This window comes from Castor canadensis, chromosome 14, assembly GCF_047511655.1.
Source record: "Castor canadensis chromosome 14, mCasCan1.hap1v2, whole genome shotgun sequence".
Classification (NCBI taxonomy): domain Eukaryota; kingdom Metazoa; phylum Chordata; class Mammalia; order Rodentia; family Castoridae; genus Castor; species Castor canadensis.
The window spans coordinates 34,193,232-34,211,489 of NC_133399.1; the positions used below are offsets into that span (position 1 = coordinate 34,193,232).

The following is an 18,258-nucleotide window of genomic DNA, read 5'->3' on the forward strand; positions in this document are numbered from 1 at the left end:
ATCAATTTTTTTAAAGACATGGACTAATTCTGATGAAAATGACATGTCTTGTTCTTTGTTAAGTCTCAGAACTTGTCACAATGTGTGAAACCATGTACATTAAAATGGAGGGAGTTGACTTAGAAGACAAGTGAGAGTAGAGTAATGGGGAGAGAAAGGATGCAGAGAGAAGATCTGAATATTCTTTTGGTTCCACAATAAACATGAGAGGGTTGTTTTTTCCTTTTTAAAAGCACTGACTAGCCATCTTTAGATACATGGAACTGATGTGGAGTTTTTGTTAAGGCACAGTTCCTGGTTCTCACCCCAGATCTTATCATTAGCAAACCAAAATGTACCAAAACTTTTCTTTTCTACCAAGCCTCTGTGTGATGAAGTTTCATCATGTTCAGAAGCCATTCATTTTCTTTTATCTTCACCCCATCTTTTCTATAAGATTCAACAGATATATGAAACCTCTGAACCAAACAGCTATTACAGAATTCCTTCTTCTGGGACTGACAGATGATCCAGAACTGCAGCCTCTCATCTTCAGCCTGTTCCTGTTCATGTACCTGGTCACAGTGTTAGGGAACCTGCTCATCATCCTGGCTGTCAATTGTGACTCCCACCTCGACACTCCAATGTACTTCTTTCTCTCCAACCTGTCCTTTACAGACATTTCTATAAGCACAGCTACAATTCCAAGAATGCTGGTGAACATCCAAACACATGATCACAGTATCATACTCACAGGATGCCTTGCCCAGGCCTGCCTTGCTTTGATTTTTGTTGGTGTAGAAAACTGTCTCCTTGCAGTGATGGCCTATGTCACCCCCTTAGGTACATGGTCATCATGAAACCCTACCTCTGTGTCCTGCTAATGCTCTTCTCCCTGCTCATTAGCACTGTGTACTCCCTGATCCACAGTCTTATGATGCTGCATCTGTTTTTCCGTACAGACCTGGAAATCTCCCACTTCTGTGACTTGCCTAGATTATCAAGCTCTCCTGTTCTGACACTGTCATCAACAACATCCTGATATATTCAGTGGGTGTCATATTTTTTGGTGTTCCTCTCTCTGGTATTATTTTCTCTTTAACTAAAATTGTCTCCTCTATTTTAAGATCCCATCAAAAAGGGGAAGGTATAAAGCCTTTTCTACTTGTGGTTCTCATCTCTCAGTGGTGTCCTTATTCTATGGGACAGGTTTTGGAGTTTACATGGGTCCTTCAGTTACTGACACTTCCACCAAAAGTGTAGTGGCTTGAATGATATACACTGTGGTCTCTCCAATGCTAAACCCCTTTATCTACAGTTTGAGGAACGAGGACATGAAAGGGGCCCTGAGAAGTTTCATTTTTGGAATTCCTTTTCATTGATTGTGTTCTTGGCTTGGGGCTGGAGTTTCTAGAGTTTGTCAAAGTGACAAGAATACTGGTGAGCTACATTTCCTGATTCTTCCATCATGAAGTTCTCTCAACATGACTGAATAACACTATGCTCCAGTGAACTTCATCTTGGAAACACCTGTGTTGTTTGTTCCAGCTCTGTGAGAGTTGACAAATGATTTCAATCTCTAAACTGCACTTATTTGTTCTGACTAGTAAAAAAAAAAAGCAGAGCCATAAAAGCAGAGCCTGAGTTAGGTTTTTAATTTTATCAATTATTTATGAATTGATCTTAGAAGAAGGATTGTTGGAGCAGGTGATAGGGCCAGGAAAAGATACAGGAAGGATGCACTGATATGTGGAGATAGTTTCTGCATGATTCCATGGTTAGGGATATGAGTGTTACACCTACTAGGTTAACCTCATGTGAAGCAAAAATAGCAATTTCATACTTTACTTTGAAATTATCCCCTGGCTGATAACTGCACACCTGTAATCCCAGCACCCAGAAGGCTGAAGAAGGAGGATCATGAGTTTGAGGACAGCTGGGTTATATATCAAGATGTTGTTACAATGGCGTCCTTTGTTGGTCAAGTGTTCAAGTTAATTGTTCATTTATATAATGGATTATCTCAGTGGTCTGAGTTAATTTTGCCATAGTTGACATTTTATACTTAATCAGGTGGAAATAAAAGATAGTTTTATTCTTAAGTTTGAATTATTGACTGTATGGCTATAAATTTACACCTGTGTGTACTTTCACAGAGTTATCTTAAGGTATTGAGCTGATTGCCTACCCATTAGATGCCCTTAGAGTTCCACAATACTGCAAAAACATTTTCAGTTACTCTGAAAACCTAGTGAATGTGAAATGGTCCTTGAATAATGTATGTTATCTCATGATAAGCTTGAGAATCTTTTTTGTGTTATTAGGCATCTGTTGGGCAATATATGTATAAATATTTCAGTTGTGGATTTTGTTCATTGTTTTCTTTCTTTTCTTGCATTTCTGTGGATCAGACCTAGGGCCTTGCACTTGCCAGAAAACTGCACTATCCCTGAGATATATCCCAGTCCTTTTTGACTTTTTAAAATTAAGTATAAGTTTTCTTTGTTCATTAGTTGGAGTGTCAATCTTTGAGTCATAAAAATGTTGATTTTATTAGATATGTGGTTCAGTTTCTCTCCTCTACATAGGGTTTAATGGATGCAAAAAGTTACTTAGTTTCAATAAGTTTTAGTATGTCAACAGTTTCCTAATGGTTTGTGCTCAATAACTATTTATTTATTTCTTTATTAGGCTATATCCATTCTACTGGGAGGATTCATAGTGACAATTCTGATTAGACTTACTTTGGACATTAGTTATATTACCCCCACTGTCTCTTCCCCTCAAGTCCCTCCAACCCCACCTAAAGCAATTGCAAGAAGTTTCTTTGTTCTATTTCATATAGTTATATGAAGTGCATCAACCATGTACCTTCCCCTTAACCTCTTTCATTCACCCTACCCCTCCCACTAGTATCCCCATACATATTTTACAGTTTTTCATTAATATTTAAGTTCATGTTCAAAAGGGTTTCTCAATGTATGCCCACTGTGGGTATACTTTACTTTGGTCTGTTAAATGCCTTCCATTACTTTCCCTTACCCCTTTACTTCCCATCCCTCAGTTTTCAACAGCCTTCAGAACACATCCTTATATCTTTTACCTTCACAGCTCTTATGTTTTATTGATGCGTTAGCATTCTCTTTTCCTGTCCCTCTTTCCCTTAGTTCCACAGAGTACTTCCACTATTACAAATGTGTTCTACAACTGAGTTGGTATATCATCATGTTTGATTTTGTGTATATGTTTATCTCTTGGATCTATTGTCTATGTATGAGAGACAACTTGCAGCCTTCATCTTTCTGTGTGTTCAATAACTCTTGAAAATAAAGTTGTAATTACAGCCATCAAAGCCAATTAGAATAATACTTTTAGTTATTAGATTTGACTGGAATTAATTTTTCTGTTTGAACTGAGACAGAAATCCAAGCTCACTTTTGTGTATAATTCATCAGTAAAAAAACTGTTCATTTATTTCTGGACTGTCTTTTCCAAGTAATAGGATTGTTGTACCTATTTCTGTTCTAATGTTCCATGTCTTAATTATTGCAGCTCACTAGTAAACTAGGTTTGGCCAGGGGTAGTGGTGCACACTTGGAGTACCAGCTACTTGGGGGGCTGAGGCTGAAGGAGCATGTGATCACTGAAGTTTGTGAACAATCTGAGCAAAATAATGATACATCATCACAAAACAAAACAAATAAGCAAATCAACAAATAAAAAACAATTAAATTTGACATGGTAATAATTTATGACTCTCCTGTTACAATCAGAAATTATACCTTGTATCATAAGCTAATTTTTGATAATTTCTGATAATTTGCAATTTACTGGTACAATTTTCATAGCCAATACTTCTAATTTCCATCTATTTGCTGTATTGAAACAAAGGTAATTTGTAATGCTTTACATATATATGTATTTAACTACAACTATGAAATTGGAAAATCTTAGTAGTTACATTATAAAAGATAATGAAACTTGCTTAGCATACATATTCTCCATTCAATATAAATCAATATTTTAGATAGCTTAATATTTATACATTTAAAAATAATGTTTTAAAAGAACTTAATATAACAATTGAAAGCAGGATCTACTTTTGCTGAGCTATATACAGAATAAGACATTAATATCTGCATTTTGAAATACATCCTGTATTATCACTTGTATTTATGCAAGAGGGAGTTTACAATTTGCTTTTCATTCAAACCTGATGTAATCCTTTTTTATATCATTTGTAATGATAGCAGTTACCTTCAAAAGTACCATGAGATACTGAATTCAGTGCAGAGGGGAGGTAAGTCTGCATGTGAATATTCCTTGAGGTAGATGGAAGCAGAAAGAGGTGGTGAAAAAAGCATGGCATATTATTAGTATAGCAATTCCAAATAATATCAACCATAATGAGGAACAAAATTATATAATTTGCTGGAAAGTGAATTGAACTGGAGATCGTCATGTTAAGTAAAATAAGCCAGTCTCTGAAAGTGCATGTTTTCTCTCATATGTGGAATCTAGAAAAAAAAGACAATAACGTAGAGTTGGGAAGCATAAAGAAAAAGGAACAGGAAAAAGGTGAAGAAGTGAGGGATAGAAGTGTGTAATTGAGGGTGAACTTGATGAAAATACAGTATATACATGCATAAAAATGCTACATTAAAAGTCATTATTTTGTACAATTCACATACTGTAATAGAAATTGAGAAAGAGAGAGCTAGACAAGACCAAGATGGTGGAGAGCCAGTAGACCCCGGAAGTCTTAGCTCTCAGGAGTCTGAAAGAATACTTTAGATTTGTGATAGCAAGGATTGGGTGACTTGGCATTTTCACCAAGTAAGATACCACCAATACATAGGGGGACCATAATGTACAATGACTAACCTTTACATTAGCTATTTCTAGCACATAATAGCCCTGGATGCCTGGGTGCTGTGGGCCAGCAACTATGCCAGCCAACCTACTGGATAACTTTTCTCCTTTTACTTTTCCTTCTTTTTTTCCTCTCTCCAAAGAGCAAAAGATCAATGCAGAGAACTGCAGTAAGCAACTCCTATGACCTGGACCCACCACAATTCATGGACCTGGAACCTTGGACTGCAACCTGCCAGCTCTGATCTATTCTGATCCCTCATAACACTGAGTGAAACTACAACCTCTCCAGGTAAGCATGCCTCACCATGTGCTCTGGAGGAACCCACATAGTCCAGCACATTTTGTGGGCAGATCTCACCCGCCCTTGACAAAAGTAGTGGCCTGATAGAAGGAGGTAAAATTTTACCTCACCCTGGTGAGGGTGGGTCAGACTGCTGAGCTGACACAGCTTGTGGGAAAATAACAACACATTCGATACTTTGTGGAAACTGGCTGTGAGCTAAAGCTAACAAACTTCCAAGTGAAAAGCAGTTGACCAAAAAGCTCAATTCCAGCTCCTTGTTTTGCTTGTGGGTGGAAAGGGCTGGTAGTTGTCCACATACCAGCTCCTCATGGGACAAAAGAGAGATCCCATCTACAAAAACAAGCTGGCCCAGACTTCCCATCCCTCCAAGAAAAGCCTGGGTTTAAACACTCTGAGAGGTCCCCCACAAAGCTGTCTGCTAGATAGGGGCACCATTGATTGCCACACAGCCCAGAATGTCAAACTTAAGTGGGGTCAGGGACACAGAAAAAGCCCCTATCTGAAAGGACAGTACCCAGCTTAGAAATTGGAGGGAAGAGTCCAGTGCACTTGTTGAACTGAGAGTAAGCCCACTCATCTCCCTAAAAAGGAAGAAAATTGGAAAATAAAGAAATATTTAACATCAACTTGTTTCTTTATTCCTTTTATTTGTTTTTTTGTTACCTAATTCTTTTTTCCCATTCTGTTAAAATTTTAATTTGCTTAGCTCTCCTTGGATCCACTTTCCTTTTTCTCATCCATTTTTCTCTTTTTCTTCTTCCTTCTCCTTATGTTCATCTCCTCTGCCTTCCTTTACCCCCACTGTCCTCAACTTCCCCACACTAAGCAATCACTGATTAGCCTACTATATCAACTTTATGCATTACCTCCACCCTTCCTATCCTTATGCATTCCCCAACAATGGCACCCTCTCCCACAATGAGTGAACTATACCTTTACACACATTAAGGACTCATTTCCTCATAGCCCCCACATCTCATAACTTGTCTCCCCATCACCGCACCCCCACCTCTTCTTCTCGCACCATCATTTTAATTACCTAAGTGTCAATCTCTATGCCAACAGCTGCTTCCTCCCTAATATCCATTGTTTATAGATATTTTCACTGAAGGTTTTATGTATTATGTTAATAGGTGGTTCAGCATTGAATCCATAAATTTGTTACTGTTATGTTATGCCTCCAGGTCAGTGAACAGAAACATTATAACAACCTACCTAACAACTAAGCTAATCAGAGCATAGAAATTAAATTAAGGGAAAGATGACTGGTGAAGAAAACCCCCAACTAAATAATCAACAATGCATGAACAAAGCTCAAAATAGAAACATGGGGAAAAAAAAGGCAACATACAACTCCTCAAAATACAATAATACAGCAAAGTATTTGTTGGAAAGTGAAGGGGATGAATCCTCAGTTGCTAAGGTCAGAAGAATGATGAAAAGAATGTTTAATGAGATGAAAGAGGAGATAAATGAGGACATACAAAAACAATGTATCCCAAGAGAAATGGGTAAAAAAAACTTGAGAAGACACAGAAACAACAAAATGAACTCAGTGAGGATTTTGACAAACTCCAAAACAAAACCAAGGAAATATAAAGAAAGAGATAAAAAAAACAAAGAAGACAGTACAAAATATGAAAGAGGAGCATAAGAACAATTTGGAAACTCTCAAAAAAAAAAACAAATAGAAACTCTAGAAACAGAAAGGTCCTTAAGTCAAATGAAAAATATAATAAAAATCCACTCCAACTGACTGGAACATGTGGAAGAGAGAATTTCAGGTTCTCAAGAACAATGGATATTAAAGAAAAAAAACCCAGAAGAATACTTTGTCAATTAACTGAAGAGTTCTGAAAGGCACATGCAAGAACTCTGCAACTTCATTGAAAGACCAAACCTGCAAATCATGAGCACTGAAGAAGGAGGAGAGGTACAAGCCTAGGGTATAGGTAATATATTCAACAAAATAATAGCAGAAAATTCCCCAAATATTGAGAAAAAGCTGCCGATCCTTGTACAGGAAGCTTCAAGGACACTAAACAGCAAATCATAGTTAAAGCAACTAGCACAGAGAACAAAGAATGAATATTGAAGGGTGTAAGTGACAAAAATAAAATGATATAAACCCATCAAAATAAGAGCAAATTTCTCAACAGAAATCTTGAAAGCAAGAGGCCATGGGTAACATATTTTGAGCATTGGAAGAAAACAGTTTCAATCCTAGGACACTCTACCCTGTGAAGCAAATTGAAGGAGGAATAAGAATCTTCCAAGATAAACAGAAACTATTAGCGGTCAGAAACACATGACCACTAAATGTGCCCTCCAGAAGATTCTCAAATGAAATGTACACACAGAAGACTAAAATAAACATATCCATGCAAAGATAGGAAACATGAAATCTCAAGAGAAGAGCAGACAAGTAATTAGAAAGTATAATAGAATTAGCTCCACACAAACACTTACACAATAAAAACAACTAAATGGCAGGAATTGCCACATATCTCTTAATATTAACACTGAATGTTAATGGCCTCAACTCCCTTATCAAAAGACATTGATTGTCAAACTGGATTAAAAATGAAGATCCAATAATTTGTTGTTGACAAGAATCCTGCTGTACAGACAAACAAACATTGATTTTGTGTGAAAGGGTAGAATAAGATTTACCAAGCTAGTAGCCCCAGAAAACAGGAAGGAGTAGCTACGCTTATATCATATAAAGTACACTTCAAAACTAAATTAGTCAGAAGAGATAAAGAAGATGACTTCATCCTTATAAAAGCAATACATCAAGAGGAAATAATTATTGACCTAAATGTGCCCAAAGCTGACGCATCTTACTTTATTAAACATACACTACTGGGCCTAAAACACAGATAGATTCTAATACCATGGCAATGGGAGACTTCAGTACTCCTATATCACCAATAGATAGTTCATTCAAACAAAAAAATCAGCAAAGAAACTCTACGAATGACACCATAATCAAATGGACCTAACAGATGTCTACAAAGTTCCATCCTGCAAAAGCACAATAAACATTCTTTACCCCTGTAATTGTCTTCATAATAAATCATATTTTATGTCACAAAGCAAGTCTTACCAAATGCAAGAAAATTGAAATAATCCCCTGAATACTTTCAGACCACAATGTAATGAAACTAGAACTCAAAAACAAAAGAAGTGGCAGAAAATACTCAAACAACTGGAGACTGAAAGTCACATTCCTCCAGACAAGTGGGTAATCAAAGAAATAAGGGAGGAAAACAAAATGTCCCTGGAATCTAATTGAAAATGAAGACACAACCTACAAAAACTTGTCGGGTATAGAAAAGGCAGTATTAAGGAGAAAGTCTACAGCCATGAATGCATATATTAAAAACAAAGGAAGATCTTAAATAAATTATCTAATGCTGCATTTCAAACTCCTAGAAACACAAGAACAAGCTAAGCCCAAAACTAGCAGAAGTTGAGAAATGATAAAAGAAGGACTGAAATAAATGAAATAGAGATTTAGAACACCACACAAAGAATAAATAAAACAAAAAGCTGGGTCTTCCAACCAAAATTAAATGAAGAAGATATGAGACACCTAAATAGTCTTACTACAAGCATGAAATTGAAGCAGAAATAAACATCCTCCCTACAAAGAAGGGCCCAGGCTGAATTCACAGCCAAATTTTACCAGACCTTTAAAAGAATAAACACCAGTATGCCTCAGACTTTTCCAGAAAATACAAAGAGTAGGAACATTGCCAAACTCTTTGCATAAAGCCAGCATTACACTCATTCCAAAACCCAACAAAGACACCACCAGCAAAGAAAATGATAGACCAATATTTTTAATGAACATAGATGCAAATATTCTTAACAAAATACTGGCAAGCATATCAAAAATATCATACACCATGACTGAGTCGATTTCATCCAGGGATGCAAGGGTGCTTCAACACACGTAAATCCATAATCGTAATACAGTATATAAACAGAAGGACAAAATGATTGTCCTAATAGATGCAGAAAAAGTCTTTGACAAAATCCAACATGCTTTTATGATAAGAGCTCTGAAGAACCTAGGAATAAAAGGAATATTCCACAACTTAATAAACAAACCTAGAGACAACACCATACTAAATGGAGAACAACTGAAACCATTCTTGTTAAAGTTAGGAATGAGACAGGGCTGTCCACTTTCTACACCCCTCTTCAATATAGTTTTGGAATTCCTAGCCACAGCAGTAAGACATCAGCAAGAAATAAAAGGGATTAAAATAGGGGAAGAAGAAATCAAACTACCCCTATTTGAGGATAACATGATCCTATATCTAAGAGACCCCAAAAATGCTACCAAAATATTTGAAATCATAAACTCTTTAAGCAAACTAGCAGCATAGCAAATTAATATACAGAAACCAGTAGCTTTTCTATATACCAACAATGGACAGACTTAGAAAGAAATCAGGGAAACAATCCAATTTACAATAGCTTCAAAAACAATAAATTACCAAAAACAAATTTAATGAAAGAAACCAAAGACCTTTTTAATGAAAACTATATACCACTGAAGAGAGAAATCTAAGAAGGCATGAGAAGATAAAAAGACCTTCCATGCTTGTGGATTGGATGAATAAACATTGTGACAATGGCTATACTACCAAAAGCAGTCTGAATGTTTAATGACATCCCTATCAAAATTCAAATGATACCTGCACAGAAATAGAAAAATCAAATACATATGGAAACATACAAGACCTCAAATAGCCAAAGCAGTTCTGAACAAAAAGTACAATGTAAAAGGCATCACAATACCTAACTTCAAACTATACTACAGAGGAAAAACAATAAAAACAGCATGGTATTTGTACAAAAACAGACAGGAGACCAATGGATCAGAATAGAAGATCCAGACATAAACCCATCCATTTTTATCCAACTGATCTTTGACAAAGAAGCCCAAAATACATTATGGAGAAAAGATGGTCTCTTCAACAAATGCTGCTGGGAAAACTGTTTATCCACATGTAGAAAAAAACTAAAACTAGATACCTGTTGTTCACCCTGTACCAACATCAACTCAAAGTGGATCAGAGACTTTAATATAAGGCCTGAAACATTGAAACAATCCAGAAGGCGGTAGGAAATACACTGGAAAAAAATAAGTATAGGGAATGACTTCATAAACAGAGCTCAGAAGGCTCAGCATCTAATAATGAGCCCATGGCACTGCATCAAACTAAAGAGCTTCTGCACATCAATTGAAACAGTCACCAAGGGAGAGGCCTGAAGGACTCCGTAACCAGCCAGTATGAGCGTGGTGTGCGCGGTGTGAGTGGTTCACTGGCCTGGAAGCTCTGGACCTGGGAGGTGTGCACGCAGGTGGGCGGCGGCAAGGGTGTTTGGTCGACATGGCTCCCAACGTATTAGCGACTGAACCCGAGTATCCTAAAGGCATCCGGGAGGTGCTACTGGGGCCGCCTGGGGCTGGCAAAGGTATCCAGGCACCCAAATTGGCTAAAAACTTCTGTGTCTGTCATTTAGCCACTGGAGACATGCTGAGGGCCATGGTGGCTTCTTGCTCAGAGCTGGGAAAAATGCTTAAGGCAACTATGGATGCAGGGAAACTGGTGAATGGTGAAATGGTAGTGGAGCTCATTGAGAAAAACTTGGAGACACCTTCATGCAAAAATGGCTTTCTTTTAGATGGCTTCCCTCGGACTGTGAGGCAGGCTGAAATGCTTGATGACCTCATGGAGAAGAGGGAAGAGAAGCTTGATTCTGTGATTGAGTTCTGCATCCCAGAATCTCTGCTGATCCGGAGAATCACTGGAAGGCTGATTCACCCCAAAAGTGGCCGGTCCTACCACGAGGAGTTCAACCCCCCAAAGGAACCTATGAAAGATGATATCACTGGGGAACCCCTGATCCGTCGATCAGATGATAATGAGAAGGCCTTGAAGATCCATTTGGAGGATTACCACACTCAGACCACCCCACTCATGGAATACTACAGTAAACGGGGGATCCACTCTGCCATCCATGCATCCCAGACCCTTGATGTTGTGTTTGCGAGCATACTAGCAGCCTTCTCCAAAGCCGCATCCTAGTAACAGAAAGCCAGGCGAGACTACAGTACTGCTCATCACCCTGCGGTGTGATCCCTGCTCTTTCTTAGGTGCTGGGCAGAGGGAAAAGAATGACCAAGGGAAAGATGGAAAGGAAGGGGTGGTGAGGAGCTTGAGAAGTATTTGGAAGAGCAGCAGGGTTGTTGTAGTGAGTGGGATTTTTTTACACATAACTGGAAGTTTTAAAAGTATAAGCAAAGGAGAAGATTAATTTAAAAAAAAAGAACACTGTGATTGGAGGGTGTGGGTACAAATAGGGAGATACAGTATTGTAAGCAAGTGGGTTTTTATTTACTCTGGACTGGTGACAATGTTTTTTTAAAGCCAATTCTCTTAAGACCTCAGTTTTTATCTCAGAACCTCATGAGGTGCTGGGCCAAGAACACAGGAAATCAAACTGTGGTCCTATCTGTCCTGTAGCTTGGAACAGGGAGTGTTTGACTGCTAACTGGTTCCTCACACCATAAGATCAAAATATCATCTCACATTTGAAAGCGATAAGAGATGTGTTTGTGCAGGTGGTGGCTCAACAAATCAAGTTTACTGTAGTTATGGGGAAAGGAGGAAGCAGATCTCACTCTCATCCCCTCAGCAGCCACCACAATTCCACAGTCTTGCCTTCTTTCATCCATCATGTGTGAAGGAACCCTTTTAAACGAGCAAAGAAAAGGCTGGAGGTGTAGCCAGAGGTAGAGCGCTTGCCCAGCACATGCAAGACTCTAGGTTTGATCCCCAGGACTGCAAAAATAAATAAAAGCAGATGAGCAAGTGTCCTAAGCTGTATCATCCAAAGATTAGCCTTTCATCCTCAAATCCTGTGACTGCGATCACTCAACAGCACTGTGATGTATTCATTTCAACAAGGTGCCTTTCTTAACTTACCAAATGCTGTCTTGTTGGGCCCCTAAGTCAATAAAAAATGTTAAAAATTAAAAAAAAAAAGAAACAGTCACCAGACTTAAGAGACAGCCCACAGAATGGGAGGAAATCTTTTTTGACTTCTCATCTGCTAAGGGACTAATATCCAGAATCTATAGGGAACTCACAAAATTCATCCCTCAAACAATCAATACCCCAATGAAGAAATGGCACATGAATTAAGCACGGAATTCTCAAAGGAAGAGGCACAAATCGCCAGTAAATACATGAAGAAATGTTCAACCTCCCTGGCTATAAAAATATGCAAATCAAAACAACACTTGGATTTTATCTCACCCCAGTTAGAATGGCCATGATCAAGAGTAATAACAACAACAAATGCTTGCAGGGATGCACCAAAACAGGAACCCTTATACAATGGTCGTAGGAATGCAAATTAGTATAACCACTATGGAAAGCAACATAGAGATTCTGCAAAAACCTAAAGGTAGACCTGCCATGTGATCCATTGATACAACTCCTGGGCATCTACCCAAGGGAATGTAAGATAGGATACAGTAGAGACACCTGTAAACCGATGTTCATCTTGCACTATTTATAATAGTCAAGCCTTTGGAAAGAACCCAGGTGCCCTGCAACTGATGAATGGATGAAGAAATTATTGTATATATACACAATAGAATATTACTCAGCCATAAGGAATAATGACATGCGGTTTGAAGGTAAATGGATGCAATTGGAGGACATCATGTTAAGTGAAGTAAGCCAGACTCAGAAACACAAAATCCACGTTTTCTCTCATATGTGGAAGATAGTTCCAATGATAAACATATATACAAAAACAAGCATGGTCATACACAAACTCAGATGTACAACATGCTTCTAGTAGTGGAAGTACTCTATGGAACTCAGGGAAAGAAGGAAAGAAAAAGAGAATGATAGAGCATCAGTAATATCACATACTGTAAGATGTGAAAGTAGAAGATATAAGGATGTGTATTGAAAGCTGTTGAAAAATGGGGGGTAAAGAGGTAAGGGAGAGTAATAGAAGGGGTTGAATGGACCAAAGTAAAGTACACTCAAAGTGGGCATACATTGAGACACACCTTTGAATATCAACTTAAATATTAATAACAAAAACCAGGTTTGTAAAACAGGTACTCTCTCTGTCTCTCTCTCTGTCTCTCTCTCTCTGTCTCTCTGTCTGTCTCTCTCTCTCTCTCTCTCTCTCTCTCTCTCTCTCTCTCTCTCTCTTTGTGTGTGTGTGTGTGTGTGTGTGTGTGTGCCATTGGGAGGGGAAGGGTGAAGGAAGAAGATTAACCTTGTGCAATTGTTTTAAGTAGGGTAGGGTGGGGAGAGGGTTGAGAAGGAAAGACTTTGGGATAATCTAAATAATGTATAATATAACTCTAAACTGAAATGTCACTTTGAGTCCCTCCGCCTGTATAAAGGCTAGATAATAACAAACAGCAAGTAAATGCAGAGAATCATTAGGGATGACTTTGAAATAGATTGGAATAAAATTACATTAAAATAAATTGAAAAATCTTGAAAAAATGGACAAATATCTACATGTAATGAAGCTGAAGCAATAGTAGAGTTTCCCCCAAAAGAAAAGTCCAGGACCTGATGAATTCAATCCTGAATTCTACAGATCTTTTGAAGAACTAATACCAACACTCCTCAAACTTCTCCAAGAGGTAGAAAAGGAAGGAACACTGCCACGATCATTCTATGAATTTTGATGTACTTCCTGTATAAGAATGATTATAGAGATTTTAAAAATATGTTGGAATTACCATAAGAAGGAGACTAAAGTAGAAAGGAGCAAAATAGAGGTGATGAATTAGCTCAGAAATACATATACACATGGAACTATCACAATGAAACACTCTGTATAACTATTGTATACTAAGAAAAATATGCTTTAAAAGTGAAGGACAGGCCAGTAAAATACATACTGTCTGGGGCTGGGAAACAGTGGGATGTGGGAGGGCAAAAAGAAAGGGTGAATGAGGGGGAATATGGTGGCTGTATTTTTATTCATGTATGAAAATAGAGCAATGAAACCTGCTGAAGATTTTCTAAGAAAGGGGTAAAAGGGATGAGGGATTAAGACTGTAAGTACATATGTAAATGTTATAATGTATCCCCCTGTACACTAATAAAAATAAAATGAATAATGTATCCCCCTGTACAATAATAAAAACAAAATGAAGAAAAGAATTCAAAGAAAAAATGGCAAAAAGATCTTATGCTCTGAATCCCTTATTATTCAAGTTTGGATTTGATCTCTTCCATGTTCTTCTCCTATATTAATTTCATAGTTTTTTAAAACTTTCTTTTTCTCTTTAAAAGTAATCTTTTAAAAGTTAGAAGATTTTAATTGTGAGGTCACATCCCAAAGCATTATCATCTTAATGATTTTTTAAATGTATAATTCAGTATTGTTATGCTTATTCTTATTTTTGTCAAGTAAATCTCCAGATTCTTTTCATTTTTGCAAAACTGAAACCATACTCATTAAATAACTCTTGTTTTCCCATTCTCCCAGTACCTAGTATCTACCATTCTGTTTTCTAGCTTGATAAATTTGTCTACTCAGGAAAACACAATATATTTGTCCTTTTATGAATAGTTAACTGCACAGAGCATTACATTCTCAAGGCTCTTCTATATTGTATTAGGTGACAGGATTTCCTTTACATTTAGACTGAGTGACATTAAGTACTGTTTATTTGGTAAATACAATGATTTTTTTGGGTACAACTTTGAAAGTCAAAGAAACAAACCAAAAGTAGATAAATGGAATTATTTAAAAATCCAAAGTTGATCACACAGCAGTGATCAAAAATATATTAAAATCTTGTGTGCACGCTATAGAAGAAAAATTGGTATTCAGGAAACATTAAGTGACACTTAAGAAGAGACACCCTGAATATTTGTGATCTCAGTAATACTACCACTAATAATATTACATATAATCACATGGATAATCTATAGCTTCCCATCTAAAATTGAATCAGTCTTTCTAATATTGTAATATAGGTAAAGTTTTCTATAGAAAACTGGAAGGTCTTAATTCACTACAAAATTTCCACGTGTAATTCTGAGGTCAGAGAAATGGAGGTGAGCAGAAACAATGGGGAGAAGCGCATGAGGTACACTAAAACTCTGGGGATGATAAATCAACCATCCTGAATTATTCTCTCATCTCCTTGGTCTTTAGGGATATAACCCTCCTGGGATGGCCTTGGTAGCAAAGTAGCTGCTCTAATGAGGTGATTTGAATATTGAATCCCCACTGTTACAGAGTCTATAGAGTCACCTTGTGCCCATGTCTCTTCTCATCCCTGCTCCTGTCAGGAAGCAACACCTCAGATTCATCCAGAGGAGCCTGTTCCCTCAGTTGATGTGCCTGCCAGTTTTGAGATCACTTGTTTCTGATTCCAGGTGAGATCGTGAGCATTATCCTCAGTGAAACCAGCCAGGTAACTTGAAGTCCCCTCATTAGTGATTTGGATATGAGGTGTTTTGCTACAGTTTCATCCAGGGTAAGCAGTGAGGAGAGGATGTGCACATGATGAGAAGCAAGTCACTTGACAGCTGTGTTTCGGACAATTCTCTTGCATGTTTCCTCCAATATACACCCAGTGTTCCTTTTCTTGTTCTCTTATTCACCATGAGGAGAGGATCAGTTTCTTCTGAGCAGATCTGTACCTCTTATCCAACATGATGACTTTAATATAACACTCAAGTTTATTTGTATTTCTGGGGATGGTGTTGGGGAGGTACTCTGGTCAGTGAATTAGTTGCTACAACTGCTGTAACAAAGCACCACATACTTGGTGTCTTAGCAACAGAGATCTGTTTTCTCACCACTCTGGAGCCTATAGGTCAAAGATTTGTTTTCCTCTGAGGTCTTTCTATTTAGATTTAGGTGACCTTTTTCTCCCTGCATCTTCACAGGGTCACCACTCTGTGGGTCTGTGTCCTAAGTTCTCCTTTAAAGACACCAGTCATACTGCATTAACATTTACCCTAATGAACATATTCTATCATTATACTTTTTCAAAGAACTACCTATAAGTACAATCACCTTTTGAGGTATTAGGGATCAAGTTTTCCACATATGAATTTGAGGAGAGGTCACAGAATTGTCCACAGAAATCAGCTCCTCCTCTTCTTCTCTTGCTGTTTTTAATTCATTAGTGTACGCAGAGTTTTGTCTCATCCCTGTGTGTGAGATGGGCAGCTCTGGGCAAGAATCTGGATTTCAGGGTAGCATCCTTTCTATCATATTTCCTAGAATACAAAACCTATTTTCTTTCTAAACAATAGCAAGAAAGACCGGATTTGTTTTCTAAAGTTACCAAGGATTTTATGTAAAAATTACAGACATAGTACAATTATCACTGTAAAACTGCCACCACAACAACAACCCTGAATTCATTCTACAGTTAAAATTGTGGGTATTATGCTACCTTTCAGGCCTTTAAAAATGAAATAATAGAATAGTAAGTATACCCAATACATAAATTTGTGTTCCCTTTCATGCTTTTTCTGCATTTCTAAGTGCCTGCCCCCTTGATTGCGATAGTGCCCCCAATTAAGGGCTTTATATTGTGTTTTTAGTCACATGTACATATGAATACATGTATGTATCGATCCTCTGTCTCTCTTGCTCATCTATCTATCTATCTACCATTTATTCATATGTTCAAATGAAAGCAGCAAAATTTGTATCAGGGAATGCAGACGTAAATTGTGCTGTGTCAATATAGTGAAATACTCTAGTAGCTAAAATTGATGGAGGACTAGATATACCAACATTAATAAAAATAAATTACCCAAGAATACCATTTTTAAATGGCATATAGCATATGATACTGTTTAACATGTGTAGGATATAATACTGCACATATTTTATCATTTGGAACATAATACACACCAATATAAGAGAAGTAAAGACAGTAATGTCTATCATATTTTTATGTTAGTTAGTGGAGAAGGAAAAATCAAGTTTGTTCAAATATAAGATATGAGGTACTTCAGATTGCCTCTATTATTTCTGGCACAAAAGACATCTTAAGCAAGGATGATGAAGATGGCTGCCAAACCTTTATGGTTCTCTCTATTGTCAATCATGTATGAATAACCACAAAATCAGTAAGAAAATGTACGTACTTAGGTAGGCTAAAATAATTAAGAATTTCAAATATTGTACTTTTTCATAGTTTTTCAGTATTTGAGGTAGTCATAGTATTTGTGACTAATAGCTATAATTCATTTTTGTTTATTTTTCAATGGCTTATATGTTCAGGTCAAATGCATACTTGTATCCTCCATGTATCTTTCTTTACAGTCCTATGTAACCAAGATGCTTAGAGGTAGGCTCAGCGTAGGAACTCTACCTTCAAACATGTATTTGTTATGGTTGAAAACTTCTAATTTTCTTTCCTCAACTGCTCTAGCTATTTATTATTTCTGAGGGGGCAAGTGCCTTGTGCTATTGCTCATGAGAGACACACATACAATGATAGGAGAGGTCAGCATGAGCACCTCACCTGCCCAGTGCTGTGCTGGATGCTTTTACTCTATTCATTTCTTGTGAGCGAAACACCCTCTTGAGGGTTTTAATTCAATTTTATTGAGGTATAATTGCATAAATAAAAATTGTACATATACTTAAGATATGCATTGTGATGATTGGAGATATGTACATTGAGAAATGCCTGTGACAGTGCAACTAATTAATATATCCTTTGAGTAGTTCCTATTATACACACAGATGGGCACCGCTCCAGTTCATAAAGCTATTGCAAAAGCCTGGATGGAACTCAGCAGATGGGAGTCTAATGATTACACCAAATAATTATTGTCGTCTTAGCTACTTCTGCCTTCCCAGGAGCCAAAAGCCCATTGTACCCTCAAGACTTTCCTGTTATTAAGGCTGATGATTTCAGTATTATCTTGAAAGTCTCTGTCATCTGGAAACCTACAAATGGGTTTTATATCCGTCTGTTTTCAGAGGAGCCTATGCATTTAATTCTTTCTCTCATTTAGCTATTTTTTGGTGTTTATTTAATTTAA

The 18,258-nt window shown here is 37.3% G+C and overlaps 2 pseudogenes; both read left to right on the forward strand.

Annotated features, from left to right (window-relative positions):
* Positions 1-449: 449 nt before the first annotated feature.
* Positions 450-1,361, forward strand: LOC141416236 (olfactory receptor 7G2-like; annotated as a pseudogene).
* Positions 1,362-10,540: 9,179 nt separating this feature from the next.
* On the forward strand, positions 10,541-11,330 carry LOC109699766 (adenylate kinase 2, mitochondrial pseudogene; annotated as a pseudogene).
* Positions 11,331-18,258: the final 6,928 nt, after the last annotated feature.